General features: G+C 41.8%; 1 long non-coding RNA gene across 1 annotated transcript in view; it reads left to right on the top strand.

Annotated features, from left to right (window-relative positions):
• Positions 1 to 17,955, top strand: part of LOC310684685 — a 26,419-nt gene extending 8,464 nt beyond the window's left edge. Inside the window, exons 2-3 of the long non-coding RNA XR_014514785.1 lie at positions 15,622 to 15,745; positions 17,579 to 17,955. This is a non-coding gene — a long non-coding RNA (uncharacterized lncRNA). The remainder of the gene's footprint in view (positions 1 to 15,621; positions 15,746 to 17,578) is intronic.
• The last annotated feature ends 1,725 nt before the right edge of the window (positions 17,956 to 19,680 follow it).

The raw sequence follows: 19,680 nt of genomic DNA, 5'->3' as shown, positions 1-19,680 counted from the left end.
AGCCTGAGGATGTGGAGTGTGATAACCTTGAAAGAGAGAGGGGCTCTAAATAAAAAAAGCAAACAGATTTTAAGTTAATGCAAACTAAAGGACACATTTATTTATTTTAAATAAAATAGAAGCAGTTGGATATAAGCGGACGCTAACTAAAGGCCATGGCCATGTTAAAAGATGCATGAAATCAGTTGACTTTGTGCATTGATTTTTGTCACTTGTGAGTAGATCAGCCGTGTCTGGAGGAGGTTGGCAGCTTCTCCTCCCCCATGCTAGCCAGTTGAGGCACAGGTTATACAGTCGATCAGGACAAAGGCCCCAGTCATGCATGGATGTTCATTGCTTGATGGGTGCAATGGGGTGCTTCCAGCTGTCACTGTTATGTGAGAGGATTCAAGCACGTACTGGAAATTTAGGTTTGTTAAAATGGATTAAAATGTTCTGGTGCCCTAGTGCAACAAACCTGTGTTGTTGTTGTTGTAAATCAGACTTCTTGAAGTTAGGGCAGTGAGGGGAATTGCACAGAAAAGAATTAAGATGAACAAATTAACGGGTTGATATGTAAGCACCCTGCAAGCAAATCAGGATGTCTGCTCATTGTTGTATAACTGTCCCACAAACAAATATGGATGAATGCTCAATAGACAATTTGTCTGGAGGAGCCCACGAAGCAATAACTTATACGTGTGAAAGAGCCATCACAGATCAGGCACCAAAGAAAGAAATTTCATACTGACTCCAGTGCGATACTTTTCAACCAAGTCCAGAAACCTCAGTTGAAAGTTGTCAATGGTTTCGTACTAAAATGGAGGAAGATCAAGTGCTGTTCATGCATGTGTGAACTGACTATTGTGGCAAGAACAAATCGCTCAGCTGTGAGACGAATGGCTTGCCTCTGCAATGCTTTGCTGCTGGAGTGCAAAACAGAGGCCCTTGCACCTTTCTGGCTGTGCTGCCGATCGCAGTCCGCGAGCTCATGAAGTAGCAGGGCTTGATAGTTCTACACTAATGATTTCCCCCCTTCCTTGAATTATATTTGTGGTATATTTTGGGGCAGATTAAATGGTCTCATTGTATGACTATTCTAACCACTTAAGAACTGGGTTTTCATGGCAGGGGAAAGAGCAATCAGTTCTCCCCAACCCCTCACTAATAGAAAAGATTGCTGTTTTGGATGCATTGGCATAAGTCTGCATTTATATCACTGGGAAGAGGACCTTTAGGACTGGGCTATAAACCAGCAGATCCGCAGAAGTAGACAGCTCATGTGAGGCTCAGTAAGGAAGGCAGATGCTCAGACATACAGACGTACAAATTATATTTCCCTATGGGATGCTAATGTGGGCTTTTTAGGTGATAATTGTGTTGGCGAGGAAAGGCATACTTTTTAAAAAAAATCTGGTGTACACGAATATGTGTCTGCTATGCTGTTGCACTGCAAGTACACATCGTGTTGGAAACTGGAATGAGTGAAGGAGCCCTCTGTTTAAGTGACAGTGTTGGAAAAGATAGGTCACAAGTTGCTATCACAGCAAGTGATGCTTTCAGGCTTTAGAAGAAATTCTTCTCCATAACTGTAAATATCCTTAACCTACAGGCATAACACTGCAGGTAAGACCAGGCAATTGTATGCAAATTTGCCATCATTTCTTAACACAGAACTTGGATTTGCTGCTTAGTTCATCTTTCTAGGTCTATATTGTAGATCAGAAATGGGAAACTTTTTTTTTTCAGAACAAGGTTTAAGTTCCCTTTTGGACAACCTTCAGGAGGTGGTGGCGGAGGGGAGTGTTGCATGGCAGGGCTAGAGGTAAAGCAGATGGAGCAACAAATGCAAGTTTGTACACCAGGCTAGCTTCCACACACCCCCTCTCTCCTCCATCCAGACAAGCAAGAGGCATTATCAGTGTTTAAGGGCATCTTACAGCCAGGCACAAGCTCTCAAAGAGGGTGCAAAGTAAGGTTTGTGAGGGCTGAGCTCAGAGGAGAGGAGACTGTGGCTAAGGTGGTGTAGCCTGGAAGGAAGTCCTGAGGGGCAGATAAAGAGGCATGGTGGTTTATTTATTTCCATTTATTGTTTTATACAGTGCCTTTCTTCTAGAGAAGAAGGTGCCGGTATTGCATAGCCTTACTTACACCTGGAAAAAAAGCACTAGTTTTATATACAGGTATTTGTGTTCTCTTCTCAGCTCAGTGAAACATTTTTGTGTAGGATTATCTATTGATCCAAAAAAAAATTCCCCTTGGAACAAAGGGCTCACCCACATTTAACTTTTGCTCTGTGCTTTCGAGGCAGAGGTCCATGCTTTAAAGGGCTGTGTCGGTGTACCTTTTTTTAAAAAAAAATTTGCCCCAGAGTTTTCCCCTTGAAAACCCACTCTTTAATTATCAATCAGAACAAACAGCAATCCACAGAAAACCCAAATTGTCATTTGTTCTGATTCGGCATTAAAGAGTGGGTTTTTGCAGGGAAAGGTCCAAGACAAAAAAAGCACTCAGACACAGTGCTTTAAAGTACGGAATTGTGCCAAGAAATGCTGCACAAAAGGAAGTCTGGATGAGCCCTAAATCACATTGATTTCCTTTGGCCTTCTCTCCAAGTAAGTTTGAGGCTGCAAGCTTGGAGATGCTGGGGATTGAATTTGAGACCTTCTGCATGCAAGGCAGATGCTCTACCACTGAGCTAACAACAAGAACAGGTGGCAGTAGACGTTGGAGCATTGTTGTAAGGGTGGGGATAATGTTTCTGATTTGCCACTTTACAGAGCCAGTTTCTATTCCAGCTGGTCATCCCTCCCACTACACCTCTTTGCTAATAGAGCTCAGCCCAGAAGAAATTACTTGATATCCTAACCACCACCACTACCCAGGGGATTAAGACTGCAGCGTAAATATTGTTTTAAGCTTTGCACAATAAAATATTTATGAACCCAAACCATTTACGCAGGGAGAGAGTAGGAACTGTGTCACCAATCACTGGTGATGTCATAGTCAATAGTCAACAAACAGGTACCTATGACACTTATACAAACACTGTTCACAGTGTTCCGACACTAGCAATAGACATGTTAATCAAACGGATAGCCACTTACAATTTTATATAACCATGCATTTTAAGTCAGTAACAAAGATCAACCTTGGCAGCTATGTTTCAACACAAAACTGGTTCTTGTAACTTCACTGGTATTATCACTTCTACATAACTGAGTAGAAAGCGCAGCAATGGTGGATCTAAATGTAAACACTTATTTCAAACATTTCATTAATAGTTTTAGCTACCGTCTTCCGTTGTTTAGATACTCTGTTGCAGAGCCACCACATGTGACGGAAAGCTTCATTTTGCTCTTGGCAGTGCCAATATTTTCCTTGCTCTAATTCTACATCTCAAGTATTTCCCAAGGTCTATGCAGTCATTTTAGAACAGTTTGCTCTGAGTTCTGATCTAGAAAATAATGAATTGCTACTAAATCAATGTGTGTATGAATGAATGAACTGGATTTGTACTGTGCATGTGGAGATGAAGAAGAGGGCCTTCTTCACTGTGGCTCCCTGGCTGTGGAATGTCTGGCTAGTGCTGTGATTGGTCATATGCCAGCACCAAGTTAAGACCCAGCTGTTCACTCAGCATTTGAGGTGGGGGGGAGGGGTGCAGGGGAGGCGTTAACTGCACTTGCATTTGAGCTGCTTATATTGATTTTTATAGCTGAATGCTAGATCAGCTGCCTGAAGCAAAGGAGAATATGGCGCCCTCTCCTCATGCAATATACAGAAGCCAACTGGAACGGCAGTTCAATCTTAATCTAAGACCAGTGATGGGATATTGTCTTCTACAGCACTGAGGGATCAGGCTAGTTGCCGGGAGGGGCAAGGACATGCCATGTAGTACACACAGCTCTGATGAAGGAGGGAAATGGCCAGAGAGCTGCTGCCCCCTGGGTTTCTGCCGCCTGAGGTGGTCGCCTCATTTTGCCTAATAATAGGGATGACCCTGAGTTTTGGTGTGTGTGTGTTTATGGCTTATGTTGCATTGTCATTTTATGGCTTGTAATCCACCCCAGTAACATCTGATATAAGGTGGCTTGCTAAAAACAACAACAACCTGGTAGCTACCTTTCACAGTTAGTGAGGAAACCACAAACTCCCTTTTTAAATCTAGTCGTCATGTAATGAACACAAAAAAAGAACACAGACAAGTCAGGAATAGAGACAAACCATTCTGGAAAAAAGTAACCGCTGAGTCATATATTACATTTTGCAACAGTGATTCATGTATTTCAGTCTACCCGCCTTCAAAAGTTTCACATACTTGGGGGAGGAGGGGGGAATTGTCGGTGTGTAACTTCACACAGTGTGTGACGTCTCTTGAGACGGAGAGCTGTAGCAATGCGGCCAGTGGCTCAGAATGAGCAGATCACTACTGGAAAAGGCTAGAGGTTGTTGTTTTCCTTACGGGTCTCTTTCTTGGCAGAGAAAATCACAAATGTGAACGGGCACATCATTGTAAAGGCTGCTTGATTATGCTGATTTAAAATAGCTGACCATCAGGGTCGGGCTACAAAAGAAAGAAAACCAGCGTAACCCTGGTGCATCAGGGATGGGTGACCTTAAAGATTACCCTGTTCTTCAGGTGGTGATTGGAGAGCTGGATGCTCATTGTGACTCACATGAGCCAAAATTCTTATGGATAATCAGGATTCGTAATTTAGTTGGCACCTGCTAACAGTAAAGACTTCCCAGTTATGGAGTACATGTATTTACCGTCCACTTCAAAGCCCCAAATGTCTTACCTGCAGTGGCATAGCGTGGGTTGCCAGCGTGCAGGGCATGCGGAGAGGGGGGTGGGAGGGAGGGTAATGGGAGTAGGCATGCACATTCAACTGCCTAACAGCGTCACCCAGGAGATCTCAGTCGTTCCATGGTCTGAAGAGGTCACTTCCTGGTGAACATGGAGAAGCCATTTTCAACAGTGCCCAGTGACAGAAGAGCACAGCTGTATTGAGGCAGCACCAGGTGTTGAAATTTTGTGCCCCTAACAGTTTTGTGCCTGGGGCAACTGCCCCTGTGACCCTACCCCCACTCTATGCCACTGGGTGCAGGGTACTTTAGGGCAAGGATGGGGAACCTCAGGCCCACCACAGCATCTGCTACTGATGCTGGTCCATCAGCTGAACCAATCGATACCAAAGATTTCACCAGCGCCATACAGGTGGACAATGAAGTGTGAAATTTCCTGCTCAGAATTGTGAAAGCTATTTTATATCTCCAAGGAAATCTAGTTAGGCAAAAATATTGCCCCACATTGAGTGGTAGGAACAGTAAAGGTGGTTGTCCCCTCCCCCCCCCCCACAAAGTTTCAGTCCATAGGTTGCCAATTGGTCACCCCCCTCTACTTAAAGCATGATCTTTATATCAAAATGCCACTAATTCCCCAAAGTCTTTGAACAGTCTTGCTGCACTCCCCTAGAAAGAACACTCAATCTGTCTCCTGTCCTTCAATCTGGTAATGTTGATTTAGTGCTTCTAATAGCAACCTTTAACCCAGCAAATCATAGGAAATGCTGGCTTAAAACGGCAGTCAACACAGAGCTAAATTGGGACAGGGCTTACCTTATTTACATATCCTTGATGAGGATATAAAAATCTGAATTATGAGGCTGCTTGTATGCGTGTATGAGAGAGAGAGTTCATATCTGTATACAGTGATACTTTGGTTTACAACCATAATCAGTTCCAGAGGTCCGGTTGTAAACCAAAACAGGTTGTAACCCAAGGTGCACTTTCGCCAGTGGGGCCTCCCCAAAAAATGGTTCTAATCCAAAACAAAATGGGTTGTAATCCAAAAAAAGGGACACACACTTCAGGGTTTGACGTGGTTGTAATCCAAAATGGTTGCAAACCAAGGTACCACTGTACTGTCTTTCAGTAGTGGCTCATGTACATTACAACTCGTGGAGAAGAAAGTAGTGAGACCAAAACTATACCCATAGCACACATGTAAAGCATTCATACCACTTTAAGAGGCACGGGAGCCGTAGTTTGTTAAGGTGCTGGGAAGTGTAACTCCGTAAGGTCCATACCTTTAACAAACTGCAGTTCCCAGAATTCTGGGAATTTCCAGGGGAGGCAGGATTGTTAATGTGGCATAATAATGCTTGAAATGTATGGTGTGGATGAGACCCAACAGTAAGTGGATTCAGAGCTAATGGCAGGCAGAGCCAACCAATTCTTGTTTCCCACCGTCCTGCAGAGTTGTACAAAGGCAACACTTGAAGTAAGGAAGAGGAAGCTTAGAGGCAGCATCCCCCCTCCCTGACTGTAAGTAAGAAGAAAGGCAGATGGGAGCTGGCTGAGGACAGACTTGAGATTGGTGGTCCATTAGACCGCCATCTTTCCTTTCAATTGGCTCATTGTGGGAAAGCCCTTGCCTCTCTCCCATCTCCCTAGGCCAGGGTAGCCAATGTGGCGTCCTTCAGATGTTGTGGACTACAACTCCCATGATTCCTGACTAATGGCTATTCTGGTAGGGGCTGATGGGAATGGGAGTCAACACATCTGAAGCGCACCACATTAGCTATCTCTGCCCTAGGCTGTGCCCCTGATCCAAGAAACACCAGTTCTCCTCAGGCCGTGCATCCCATGAATTTGTCCTTTATCCATGATAATGCCTCCTGCTTGCCTGCACAGAAGATGAAAAGATGTGTGTGTGAAACCTCTGACTTCTGTGTAGCTGTGTACAGAATACTTTTAAAGCACAATAGAAGTACATTTTCTTCCTCAGATAATTCTGGGCGCTGTTAAGAGTTGCTAGGAACTGTAACTCTGTGAAGGGTAAACCATAGTACCCAGAATTCTCTGAGGGAGAGAATGTGTTTTGAATGTGCTTTGAAAGTATAATGAGAATGTAGCCCACTTTACAAAGGCAAGAATCCCATCAGTTGCTCCATCCACTTTTGCTTTCTGGCTCAGTGGCTCTCCCCCCTGGAGGGAATGCAGCTCCGAGTCTGGAAAAAGCCCCCATCTCCCAGTTTACACTTACACTTTCACAGGAGAAGATTCTCAAGTAGAGAGTAAATTTAATAAATACCTATTAAAATGTTGATACGTACATATTCCCTATAGCATTTAATCGTTCTCCAAGCCAACACACATAAGTAAAAAATCTACTCTTTTGACAATAACTTACGGAAAATAACCAAGGTAACACAGAACATAAGTTAGTTTGTAAGCTTTCAGGGCAGGAAAATGCAGCTTTTCTGCTTTTAATTCTAATTGCTTAGCACTTGTTCTACATTGATTTCTCAAGGGATCGCACTGCTTTCCCATAGTACAATTGACCCTATTGATTAGTGGTGTTAGGTGTGCACAGGTATTTTGGGGCAAGCTCCTTATTGGGTCCCATCAGGGAAGAAGCTGGAATATAAGTGAATATGTAAATAAATGGGAACCTTAACATGTCCAGTGGCTGACATTTATTGGGCTGTTGCTCTCAGTGACTACTCTTCAAAGCCATGTGGAATGCCCAACATTGCTGGCTTCAGTTCCACCTACAAAAAAAGCTGCACAAAACCAGCTGTTTGTTCATGGCACCCTGATTTCTAGAACGTATCTTTTGTGTAAGGCCTACAAGAAGAAGTGGGAATGGAGAAACGGACGGGATTCTGGAGAAACATTATCAGGCTTCTTTCACTCCAGTGTGCTATTTCAAGACTGGGACAATTGCAAGGCACTCTGACTCATGATTGTTGGGTGCTTAGAGCTGGCAATGCCAAAATAAATATGCGTGCACATACAACACCTCAGCATGATGTGGGAAGATTCAAATTAAGGAGGCTAATGAGACTGCTGACCAATCACAGGAAGCTGCTTTCTGCAGAGTTCTTTTATACAGCATTGTCGACACAGGCTGGCAGGTGCTCTCCATAGCTCAGGGTTCTTCAACCAGCCAACTTCATGCAAATATTGGGACCTATATATAAAGCATGGGTAGGCAAACTAAGGCCCGGGGGCCGGACCCGCCCAATCACCTTCTAAATCCACCCAGTGGACGGTCCGGAAATCAGCATGTTTTTACATGAGTAGAATGTGCCCTTTTATTCAAAATGTATCTCTGGGTTATTTGTGGGGCATAGGAATTTGTTCACCCCCCCCTCCTAAAATATAGTCCAGACCTCCACAACATTTGAGGGACAGTGGACCGACCCCCTGCTGAAAAAGTTTGCTGACCCCTGACATGCACTGTACTAACATGCTGTGGTCATTACACAGTTCCCACTGCCTTCCACATGTATTATTCACACAAGGACTGAGATCATAAAAATTAGAGCTGCATGCGTTAAACCCCTTGTTAACTGTTTTTCTCTTTGTGATGATGCCATCTTCTCTGTGTCACTCTTATCAATGCGATCAACCAACCTTTACCTGGCTTAACCCTTCCTCAACACCCTTTGCTCCGCAAGCATGTGTGCTGAGCCACAAATAACAGACAGTGTGTGCTGACGGACCTATTCCCTATCTATCCAACCTTTTAAGAGGGTTTTGACGTTCTGCTGCCTTCTATGGGTCATGTTGCCAACCTGTGTCAACCTTTGCCAACATGGTGCCCTCCAAATTATTTTGGACTACAACTATCATCAGCCCCAGCCACCGCAACCTGCACTTGCAGATCCCCATGAACGGCCATTGGCACAATGGCTAATTATTTAATTCAAAGGAATACTTAACAATGTTGAGACTATGGTCCCTTGCTCTGTCATAAGGTCAGCCGGCAATGGCCTTTTGGATGGTGCTTCCCCTTTTGTAGGATGCCTTTCCTTGCGAGGTTGTCTGTCCCCCTCTCTATTAATTTTCAAGATAAATTTAAGAACTCTCCTGTTCACCCCAGGATTTTATGGCTGAAAGATGCTAGGCATGGCAACCGTGAAATTAGCAACGGTGAGAGCATCTCCTTGTTTTTAGATGTCTTGAATTATTTTTGATTGTATTGTTTTAATGCCAATGTGTTTGCCACCCTGAGTTCATTTGGAAGGGTGTAATATATATGCATGCTAATCTTTTTTTTTTTAAGCACAGAATGCTGAAACAGGCAAGTTCAGCACTTTTAGACTATTGAAGAATACAAAGAACCCTAAACCCCTAATATATGTAATAAACAGCAACAACATTCACCATGCTGGCTAGGACTAATGGGAGCTGGAGTCCGACAACATCCGGAGGGTCATATTTTCACCACCCATTATTTCCCAGTCAGATGGGCAGGCTATTATTATTATTATTATTATTATTATTATTTCCTGATCCGTTTTAGATTTCCCAGAAAGCCATTTTTTTCCTGTCTGGGATATTGAACCAAAATATTTGGTATGCAACCTCTCTAAGACCTTTCACATCATTTCTTCTAAAGGCTTTCCTTTGTGTCTGCTTCCCAAAGTGCAAAATCTGCCTAAGCTACTATCGCCCAAGCTACTAAAATACTATGTATTTTAGGGAAGGCAAGGATAACACTGATTTCAAGGAAGGGGTCAGGAAGCATTAAGTTTCTTTGGGAGCTGATATAGCCTAAGTCAAATAAAACACCATTGAATTGGTGATTATTGAACAGAATTTGAGTGTGTGTGTGTTTAAAAAGAACCAAAGCTGAGATTGTTGGTTGTGGTATCTCTCTTGTAAGCATTTTGTTTGGGGCACAAACACTTTAGCAGCTTGGCTTTGTGTTGTTCCTTGTATTACTGAAGAAAGCTGGAAACTGTTGTGAGCTAAGAACAAATGTTTTATTTAGTTTTAACACAAAAGACCTTGATCATGATCAACCTTCCAGCTTCTGCTGTTTCCTTCTCCGCTCTGACTACACCCCTTCACACCTTAATCCTTTCAGACCAGCTCTTACTCTCTCACAGGTATCTCTGTCACTTTCTGGGACAAAATGTCAGTAGCTCTGCTCACATGAAATGTTATTTCTCTTTATGTTTTGTGACAACAGGGAGCAGTCCTTCTCCCAGATCTTCATTGTCTATTATGGACCAGTATTGTAACTAAATGTTTTTTGGCCTTTAGCTTAAAAATGTATAAATTACCTCTTTTGGTGCTATTTTGTGTCCTCTGGTTTCTTCAAGATTTCTCCCACCCCATTCATCAACAGTTAGTACCGGGATTAAGTTCATTGTCAAGATTGGTTATGTATGTATTGTTTGTTATTATATAATTTTTGGGTGTGGGTGTATTCCTGAAAATATGAAATCTTTGATCAGGAGACCACATATAACCAGTACTTTCTATAGGACTTGGTGGAGCCATTCATAAACCACTCACAGAACCTCACATTTTAATTTGCTCTGCAGAGTTTTTCTCTTAGGGCAAATTCAGGTTGTGCAGTTGTAGTTGATTGGGAGGTCTAACATCCCCAGAAACAAATGAGAATGAATGATCAATAAATAGCCAACACTGGGTGTTTCCAGATGACTTGTTTATTGAGCATTCATCCTGATTTCTAAGAACCAAATCCAGTGTTACACCCCACTTTACAGTGCACTTCCCCGTCCCTTTCCTTATCACACAAACACTGATCTATTGGGGAAGTGGTCTTGTTGTGCAAAACCTCCCAATCAACTATAATTGCACCACCTGAATTTGCCAGAATCCCATCCAAAAATAGCAACAGTATAGCTGCCTAATATTATTGCAAACAAATCAGGATGAATGTTTGCTAAACAGGTGGTCCGGAAGGTTCCTTAAACCATTGCTGGCTTTCACACCCAAGGATGCATTGAAGCAGAGGTGGACAAGAACAGGACGATACAACAGATCAAATTGCTGAAGCTATCAGTATTCTTACACACTGCCCCAATCTCTGCGAGATTCCAGGAGTTTCAGGCACGCTTACCCAGGGTTTGTGTTTCTGTTTGGAAATGAGGAACAGCAAACTGTGGTGTCTTTATGATATATGGATTGTTTACACATATATACAACATTGACATGTGGGGGGTGGAGAGCTTAACACCCCAAGAGGTTCTTGTTTCTCCCATAGCCACAGCAGCCTTGGATTGAAAAAGACACTAGCCATGGCCCGGCCTCCCTCCAGCTTGCTGCATTTTACAGACTGCAACTACATTCTTCCATTTCACATCATCCCCCAACGGCAACCCTATATTCTCCACTCTGCTAGACATCTCAGAGCTCAGGGAAGGGAACCACCCATTTGCCAGATGGCACATAGTCTTTGCTTTGCTGATCGCACATCTCCCTTTGTTCTCTGTTAATGGCCCATCTCTCAGGTGATCTCCTGAACATGGGAATCTGACTTCCAGTTTAACTCCCCAAGCATTGTTTGTTATAACACTTACTAATTCCGGGAATTATGTGTGTCTAGCACCCACAAACTCATAAATATATGTATGAGCCAAAGTGCCAAGGAACTGTTTTGAGGTGGGATCTATGTAGGATTGCAAAGTTTTTTAAGTGGCCTCTCTATAAAGGTTGCCTTTCACAGTAACTCAGTGTGCAGACCTGAGTAGCTGAAAATGGTTGCCTCCATGCTATGAAGCTTCACGTATGGATTTCTGTGCAAAAGGCTGCTGATAAGGGCATAAGGGGAAGCATGGCAAGTTTGACTGGTCATTTGGCAACTCATAACATAGCTTAAGTTAGAAGCTGAAGGATGAACTGCATTAAACTAAATATTGAGCAGTTGTATTCATCAGCAATATTTGGCTTTATTATTAATGACTTCCTGTTATCCGGGTTGCTTTAACTTAACGAAGATCACTCTAATCAATTGCATTAACATGTGAAATTTCATTTAAGTTACCTTAATTGGTTAGAGTAAACTGAAGCTTTAAAATATGGAGGCCTTTATTTTTTAAATACTTAGTTTTCGGTCTTTACTTTTTGCAATTTAAATGTGCAATACTTTGCACCCACCCACCGACCCAGCAAAGAAAGTCATTTATATTTATCCACTCATGAATTAAGGATTAGTACAAATTATCTAGAATACTCACGTTGATTGACTAAACATTCTGATACCACCTGCAAAATAATAAATGGCATCTCCCGCAGTGGGGCTGCTAACATCTGAGGCAGGAGACTGCCAGTTTCACACCGAGATAATTGTGACAACAGGTCAAGCAGAGTTTCATTTCGTAACAATTTGTCTCCCAAATAATTATGCTATTTGATATGCCTGCAGCACAGACCCAGGCCATAGAATTTAAATGGATGTTCCATATGCTACAAGCTGTAGTTGTTTCCCCGCAGCCCCTGTTAGTAGCCCTGTGCCTTCAAAAGTCAAAGAGCAGGCTGATTCAATACGTCACTTTCCCCATTTCTTCTTCGCCAAGCCAGGAGAGAGCTTTATCTGTAGTATTTCTGCCTGGCATGCCCCGGCTAGGGACAAAAACTTCTTTCAGGAAAAAGAAAGAACCATAACAGCGCAAATGCATTTAGGTCCCATTGACACTATACATTTAAAGCAGTAGCCTACCACCTGAAACAGTCATGGCCAGCCAGCCCCTAAAGCAGGCTTCCTCAACCTCGGCCCACCAGATATTTTTTGGCCTACAACTACCATGATCCCTAGCTAGCAGGACCAGTGGTCGGGAATTATGGGAATCGTAGTCTCAAAACATCTGGAGGGCCAAGGTTGAGGAAGCCTGCCCTAAAGAATCCTGGGAAATATAGTTTGTTAAAGGTGCTGGGAGCTGTTAGGAGAACCCAGTTCCCCACATAGAACTACAGTTCCCAGAATAGTTGAACAACCAGGGAAACATAGCTCTGAGGAGGGCAAAGAGGCCTTCTAACACTCAGTACGATGGGAACAAACTACAGTTCCCAGTATGCTTGGGGGGGAAGGCATGACTGGGAAGGGGGGGTTATTGTTTTGCTGTTTTGCTTTACATGTTTACTTGTTTTTATCCTGTATTTTATTCTGTGAACCGCCCTAAGATCTTATGACTTAAAGTGGTATGCTACTGCTTTAAATGCAAGTGGGGCTTTAGTCACTTGAATCAGTCACTGGTTTTCTCCAATCTCTTGTCCCTTAAATGTCCTTTTCGTCATACACTTTACATGCAAAAGGTCTCAGGTTCAGTTTGCAGAAATTCCGGATAGAGCTGGAACGGACTTCTACCTGAAATTCTGGAGAGTTGCTGGCAGTCAGTACTCCTCTGACTTTGTATAAGGCAACTTCCTACGTTCATATGTTGGTTTACAGTACCTATTATTGGCTTCTCAAAAGTAAGTTCTATTCGGTTCAATGCGCTTACTCTCAGTGGGTGGGGATAGAAGTGCAGCCTAAAAGTTCCTGGGCTCCAGTACAGTCGTACCTCTGGTAACAAACTTAATTAGTTCCGGAGGTCTGTTCTTAAACTGAAACCGTTCTTAACCTGAGGTACCACTTTAGCTAATGGGGCCTCCTGCTGCTGCTGCGCCGCCGCAGTGCGATTTCTGTTCTCATCCTGAGGTAAAGTTCTTAACCCGAAGTGCTACTTCTGGGTTAGCGGAGTCTGTAACCCAAAGTGTTTGTAACCTGAGGTACCACTGTACTCTAGATAAACTGTCATCTCAGTTCAGCTCATAGCTGTCAACTTTTCCCTTTTCTTGCGAGGAATCCTATTCGGAATAAGGGCATTTCCCTTAAAAAAAGGAAAACGTTGACAGCTATGGTTCAGCTTGCATGTCCCCTGAAGATGGGCATATTGGTGATTCTCCCGGATCGCAGCTATGTATGGTGGCATGGACAGCTTTGGTGCCTATTATATTTAATAGAGACTTGTAGACAACAACAAAAAGTCACAGCTAATTCAAATTCATAAATTGCCTTCAGCTGGCATGCTCTCCTCTCGAGAGTCCTCCAACCCCCCAGAGCTGATTTTGACATCATGTAGAAAGTTAAAGGGGAGAGGAGAGAGAAGTTCCATTGTCCTAGGGCACACACCCCTGGTGCTAGCAGAATGAGAGCATTGGATATCGCCCAATGTTTAAAGCATTACAATAAAAAAAACACATCATAAGAGACAGCAGCGGGATAAAAGAAATAAAAATTAGATTCTGTCATTGGTACCTGACACACAGTTGCTCCTGTCCCAGGTCCTATTATTAGTAGTAGTAATAGTAGTATTTTCACTGATACGGACACATAGAAAATACAGTAAAAGTGATAAGTGATAAATGCATATAGAAATTTTAAAAAATTAACAGAAGTACAATGGGGATGAAAACCCAGAAAATAACTGAACCAGACAGGTAGTGGCGCCCTGTGGAACGCCCTCCCATCAGATGTCAAAGAGATAAACAACTACCTGACATTCAGAAGACATCTTAAGGCAGCCCTGTTCAGGGAAGTTTTTAATATTTAACGCTGTACTGTTTTTAACACTTCATTGGGAGCCGCCCAGAGTGGCTGGGGAAACTCAGCCAGATGGGCGGGGTATAAATAATAAATAAATTATTATTATTATTATTATTATTATTATTATTATTATTATTATACAATACTGTGTTCAACTATCATGTATGGAAAGAAAAGAAAAACTTATGTTGTTCATCCTGGCACCTCTGTTCCAAATTATAGGTGCACATAACATTTGTATACAGTGGTACCTCAGGTTAAGAACTTAATTCGTTCTGGAGGTCCGTTCTTAACCTGAAACTGTTCTTAACCTGAGGTACTACTTTAGCTAATGGGGTCTGCCACTGCCGCCGCCGCACTGCCACGCGATTTCTGTTCTCATCCTGAAGCAAAGTTCTTAACCCGAGGTACTATTTCTGGGTTAGCGGAGTCTGTAACCTGAAGCGTCTGTAACCTGAAGCATTTCATAGAATCATAGAGTTGGAAGAGAACCCAAGGGCCATTGAGTCCAACCCCCTGCCAAGCAGGAAACACCATCAGAGCACTCCTGACATATGGTTGTCAAGCCTCTGCTTAAAGACCTCCAAAGAAGGAGACTCCACCACACTCCTTGGCAGCAAGTTCCACTGTCGAACAGCTCTTACTGTCAGGAAGTTCTTCCTAATGTAACCTAATTCTACCTAACCCGAGGTACCACTGTAATTCAGGCACACTCTTTAGGGGGCCAGGACTGACAGCAGCTGAGTGTCAGTTCAACCCTGTGATTGGCAGGTGAAGCCTTGGCTGTGGTGGCACCATCACTAGGGTCTGCCTGGTTGGCATTGCTGACCCATAATGGAGCCTTTTCAGTGATGGTTCCCCATTTGTAAGGGAATGCCCTCCCTGTAGAGGTCTATTTGTCTCCCTCATTATTGATTTTCCAAATATTCTGTTTAGCTAGGCATCTAATGCTCACATGAAACCAGAAATATGTAAGCGTAGATGCCAGGTAAAACTCTCAGGGAAGTTTGCGTACGTAAACCACAACCAAAAAGATTATCTATTGAGTAAAAACATGCCTAATTTCTGGTGGTAGTGGAGAACTGAAGAATGACTTGAGTTGGGGTGGGTAACCTTTGGCTTTCCAGAAGTTGTTAGACCAAAACTTCCATCATCCAGCATGGGAACGATTGTGGAATAGGGATATAAAATTTACAGCATACTATGGTTTAAGAGAAAATTATATGAAAATGATATATCGATGGTATCTAACACTGAGTAAACTGGCCGCCTCTGTTTATTCACAGGCTGACTGGTAGGGGCACAGGCAAACATAGCAGAAAGTCCTGATCCAAATCAACAACAGAATGATGTGCTGAAAAAACTGCTTCTGCACCAGAAAAGGTTTACAACTTCTGTTAGCGAAAGCAAGTAAGCAAACAAACAAACAAACCCCTGCTGTTTTTCAGCTTTCCTCGCCCAGACTCCCAAGGAAGTGTTTGCAGGCCCCATCCTGCTTTTGGTTTTCATTGCAAGCTCCAGAAGAAATAAATTATATCAAAGCCTGAAAGGAGGGCCACATTGCATAAGAAGGGACAGCATGACTCGCAACGTTATGTTGGGAAACAAGCTACAAATGCAAGCACACAGCAAAGTTCAATTAGCCTGACCTTCAGAGTCTCTTGGCCCCCACAATGTGCACTGATAGCAGTGGATGGTCAAGATGCCAAATAGCTCTTACAGCTGGAAAGGGTTTGCTTGTTTGCACAAATGGGATTTTTTTTTATGCTGCAGACTTCAGGACACATGCACCCTTATTCTGCTAACCTTATGTTTTTATCGCTGAAGTCGATGAGACTTAATTCCAGGTTGGAGCCTTGTGGGAATTACCATTTAATTCTCTAGCCTTGCAATTTTAAATATATTTGCTTGAAATTCAACCCATTAAGTAGGTGATCATGCCTTCTGATCTTAGAATTGTTTACTGCCAAGCAAGCATGATTAACACTACAATCCTAAGTATGTTTACTCAGAAGTAAGTCCCAATAAATTCAATGTAATTTACCTCCAGGTTAGTGTGCTGAGGACTGCAGGCTCAAATTACATTCCTAGGCTGACATTCTCTGGCTCTATTCTTCACATTATTTATCTTAGAAAAGTCCCATTACCAATAAATAGGTTAAATGAAAATCAAATGATGAGAAAATTGTGACCTTACATTCCTTGGAAAATCCCATTGCGAAAGAAGCATCCATGACTAAGGGAACATGCGAATTTTGCACTTTTATTAAGTATAGTTTATTTCCAAATGTATCATAGCATTGTAGATTCTATGTTTAAACTACTACAGAAATTCTGGCAAGAGATAATGTAAAAAGAAAAATGTAAAAAGATACATTTTATTAATTTGTAAAGGATTACGTAGGAAGCAACCTGAGTAATTTTCCTCCACTTGTCAAAATATGATGGTGGTAGAATATGGACTGTTCACATAAACAAAACCTTTAAATTAATTAATTGGTGAAGCCTTACCAAAATAAAAAGCACAAAGCTGTATACTCCAACAGCCAGATCGTAGATACTTTGGGGGTCATTCTGGCTCTACCCCCACACTTACTGGACAGTCAGAAATTGTGATACACAAAACTGAACCAATATACATGCAATCTCTGTAAGGGATAGTCTCATAGGATGCTGTAAGACTTCCCTGTTTAAAACAGTTACAGAAGAACTCTGGTTATAAAATGTGTACTGCTATCAAATTACTCTCATCCATTACTCATCATGACTGCATTATAACTGTAGTTTCGCAATTTAGCCATGAGTTCATGTTGGCTTCTTGCAACATCTATAGTCATTACACAGAAGCCCTAAACTCGCAAAAACTTGGTGAAGTTTACTGCTGCAGTCCCAATGTACAGTTTTACTCTTCTCAGTTAAGAGAAACACAGTTCAGGTATCAGAATGCCAAAATTACTGTTGCTTCTCAAGATGCAACAAGGCTAGGTTTGCAAATACTATTGCCTACAGTGTGCTCTGTATTCTAGAGATCTAAGTATGTGTTAAAGTATATATTAAAAATGTTTCCATGTTATGAACTGCAATTTGATAAAAACGAATAAATGAACGATGGTCAAAGGATCACATAAGTAGTTTAACTGCACAGTGGGGCTGCCCATTGCAAAAATCTGGTCCTGTGAATTGGGGGAATATGATTCAATTCAGTACAAAGATTTGCAACCCTTCCCTTTTATTCATTTAGAGGGTTCTTTGGATCCTGACCACGAGGAATGGACAGATCTGTCAATTTTTTGTTCTGTTTCTCCTTTTTCCAATCTTAAATTCAGATCTCCAGATTTTTATTTTTATTTTGCAAAAGTTTGATTTTTAAAAAAATCCATGTGAAAATTCTTCAGCATTTTAGTTCAAATTTATCCTAATAAACACCTTATTGCATGCAGTTGTGACAGATAAAGACATTTTGCAAGCAGTTTCTCCTAATACAATGATTTTATATATTATTCTCACCAATATGTGCACTTATATGCACACTTTGCCCTAATATGTGCATATTTGTGCACATTGCTTGGCTGGACCAATGTACGGCAAAATTGTGAAAAGTGTGGATTTTGGAAGATGGTTGTTTTGGAAAGTGTGAATTATGTAAGTTTAAATGTGAACTGAATCTAATTTCTCCTCCATTTCTACATGCACTGGCATATATATCTGCAAACCTGGACGGACATCACCAGACATTAGAATTACATGTTTTACAATATTGTCTAGGTTCAAAAGAGCCTCCATTTTAAGTATGTTCGCTCTAAAGTGGCATATATCAAGATTTTTATAGATAATAATTACTCTCGTGGCATCTTACAAGTTTAACAAATTTAGATCATGTTTGGATGCCTTAGGCTCATATTATAATACATTTATTAGTACTTAAAGTGCTACAAGGCACTGATGTTTTTGCTGCAACACACTAATATGGACTCTTCCATAGTATCTAAAAAGTTATTTCTTCCCCCCCTCCCATGCAATAAATAAATCCCATTCCAGAAATTTTTGCTCGAAATAGTGCTTATTATGCTGCCATTTCCCAAGAACTCATATAGCAATGTATTTCAGAAAACATAACTCTTTCCCCTTAGTAGGTTAAATTGCCATGAAGAATGTGGCTCTACTTTGGGCTCAGGAATCCTGTAGGCTTATTTGTGAATACTGTCTATGACAATGTACAACTCTACCTCCAGCACAACTACCACATCTTCTTTTCAGGGCCTTTTTTCCAGCTGGAACTCACTGGAACTCAGTTCTGGCACCTCTCAGGTGGGCACCATTGCCATTGTAAGAAAACAAGGAAGGCGTTCATGGTGAGTTCAATAATCTCTTTTTCTTGAAAAATAGCAGATTCTTTTCTATATTTGGCCCACAAAGGCTCCCATTTTATTTTAGAAGTTCTGCGGCATGGGGACAATGTTGAAGCAGGTGCAAGCATAGCGGAGAAAATGATGGGGAAAGGTAAATAATTAGGTAGGAACTATTCTAATAGGCTCCTTTAGGCTAATTCATCTGCTCACACCCACCCAACAATTTGTGTGTGTGTGTGTGTGTGTGTGTGTGTGTGTCTTTGAACAGATCTTGTGTCATACCACAATCTGCTTTTACAACTCCTTCAAGCATTTCTTGCCATACAGCAATGCTGTTGTTTTTCAGTAAGCACAGATCCGAAGAACTCTTGGCACACAGAACTAGCTGGAGTCTTTGGATTCTAGCCATTGCCTGGAAAGATCTTTGGGATCCAGCCCTATAAATTTCTTCATATAGACACACACACTTATTGAAAACATAAATGAACTGTGAATGTCTCTGTAAATATGGTATACCTATGGTATTGTATATCTGTGGCCAGTTGTATAAAATTCCTCCCTACTCCAGAATGAAGTCCTGCTGCTCAGTGGTCAACCAGATAAGAAAATAAGAACACTGCCAAATCAGGCCCAAGACCCAGGGAGTGCAGCATCCTGTTCTCACTGCGGCCAACCAGATGTACATTGAAAAGTACCTCTAGGTAGCATGAAGAGAACCGCCCTCTTCCATAGTTGGTACCCTACAGCTAGTATTCAAAGGCATATTGCTTCTATTCTTAGTGGTTGAATATAGCCATCACAGCTATACAACTTTTCGGTTTCTTTTGCTGTTGTTGTTTTTATTATGGATTTTGTGTTTTTTATATTGTTATTTTATGTTGTGAATTGCCCTGAGATCTACAGATGTAGGGCAGTATACAATATAAATAATAATGATACAAGTATTGCATGGCTGATTTAAAGCTTTGTTTATTCATTGTTAGGTACAGCAAATAT

Source organism: Podarcis tiliguerta (genome assembly GCF_965153285.1).
Source record: "Podarcis tiliguerta genome assembly, chromosome: 1".
Taxonomy (NCBI): domain Eukaryota; kingdom Metazoa; phylum Chordata; class Lepidosauria; order Squamata; family Lacertidae; genus Podarcis; species Podarcis tiliguerta.
This window is presented reverse-complemented; position numbering and strand designations above follow the sequence as displayed.